At 37.6% G+C, this 1,673-nt stretch overlaps 1 non-coding gene across 1 annotated transcript; it reads right to left on the bottom strand.

The window, feature by feature from the left end:
* Positions 1-299: 299 nt before the first annotated feature.
* LOC113600043 (U1 spliceosomal RNA) lies at positions 300-463 on the bottom strand. Its single transcript, XR_003421022.2, has one exon. It is a non-coding gene; the product is annotated as a U1 spliceosomal RNA (small nuclear RNA).
* Positions 464-1,673: the final 1,210 nt, after the last annotated feature.

Below are 1,673 nucleotides of genomic sequence, written 5' to 3'. Positions count from 1 at the left end.
TTGTATTTTTAATTTGGATATCACTGAGAATGAGTGATGTTGAGCATCTTTTCATGTGTCTGTTGGCCATATAGATGTCTTCTTCAGAGAAATGTCTTTTCATGTCTTCTGCCCATTTTTAAATTGGATTATTTGGTTTTGGGGTATTGAGTTTTGTAAGTTCTTCAAATATTTTGGTTACTAACCCTTTATTGGATATGTCATTGGCAAATATCTTCTCCCATTCAGTAAGTTGCCTTGTAGTTTGTTGATGGTGTCCTTCCCTGTGCAGAAGCTTTTTTTTTTCTTTTCTTTTTTGCCAGAGGAAAGCGCGAACGCAGTCCCCCACTACCACAAATTATGCAGTCGAGTTTCCCACATTTGGGGAAATCGCACGGGTCAGCACATCCGGAGTGCAATGGATAAGCCTCGCCCTGGGAAAACCACCTTCGTGATCATGGTATCTCCCCTGCCAGGTAAGTATTGCAGAAGCTTTTTATTTTGATGTAGTCCCAATAGTTTATTGTTGCCTTACCTCTAGACACATCTAGAAATGTTGCAATGGCCTATGTCAGAGAAAGTACTGCCTGTGTTCTTTTCTAGGATTTTTATGGTTTCAGGTATGACATTTAGGTCTTTAATCCATTTTGAGTTTATTTTTGTGTATGGTGTAAGAAATTGGCCCAATCTCATTCTTTTGCATGTAGCTGTCCAGTTTTCCCAACACTGTTTTTTGAAGAGACGTCTTTTTCCCATTGCATATTCTTGTGTCCTTTCTTGAAGATGAATTGACCATATAATTGTGGGTTTATTTCTGGGTTTTCTACTGTGTTTCATTTTTCTACGTGTCTATTTTTGTGCCAGTACCGTACTGTTTTAATTATAACTGCTCTGTAATATCACATGAAATCTGGAATTGTGTGATACCTCCAGCTTTGTTTTTCTTTTTCAAGATTGCTTTCACTATTTAGGGTCTTTTGTGGTTCCATACAAATTTTATGACTATTTGTTCTAGTTCTGTGAAAAATGCTGTTGGCATTTTGATAGGAATTGCATTAAATCTGTAAATTGCTTTGGGTAGTATGAACATTTTAACAATATTTGTTCTTTCAATCCATGAGCATGGAATACCTCTCCATTTGTTTGTCATCTTGAATTTCTTTCATTGGTGTTTTATAGTTTTCAGAGTACAGATCTTTCACCTCTTTTGTTAGGTTTATTCCTAGGTGTTTTATTATTTTTGGTGCAATTGTCAGTGGGATTGTTTTCTTAATTTCTCTTTGTGCTACTTTATTATTAATGTACAGAAATACAACAAATTTCTTTTTTTCTTTTACATTTATTTATTTATTTTTGAGAGACAGAGACAGAGCACAAGTGGGGGAGGGGCAGGAGAGAGAGGGAGACACAGAATTCAAAGCAGGCTCCAGGCTCTGAGCTGTCAGCACAGAGCCCAACGCCGGGCTCGAACTTATGAATCATGAGACCATGACCTGAGCCGAAGTCAGATGCTTAACCAACGGAGCCACCCAGGCGCCGCAAGAAACGCAACAAATTTCTGTATATTGATTGTGTGTCCTGTGACTTTACTGCATTCGTTTATCGGTTCTAGTAGTTTTCCAGTGGAGTCTTTAGGATTTTCTATATATAGGGTCACATCACCTGCAAATAGTGATAGTTTGACTTCTTCTTTA

Source organism: Acinonyx jubatus, chromosome C2, assembly GCF_027475565.1.
Source record: "Acinonyx jubatus isolate Ajub_Pintada_27869175 chromosome C2, VMU_Ajub_asm_v1.0, whole genome shotgun sequence".
Classification (NCBI taxonomy): Eukaryota; Metazoa; Chordata; class Mammalia; order Carnivora; family Felidae; genus Acinonyx; species Acinonyx jubatus.
The sequence above is the reverse complement of the archived record's forward strand: the minus strand, read 5'-3'. Positions and strand labels throughout refer to the sequence as shown.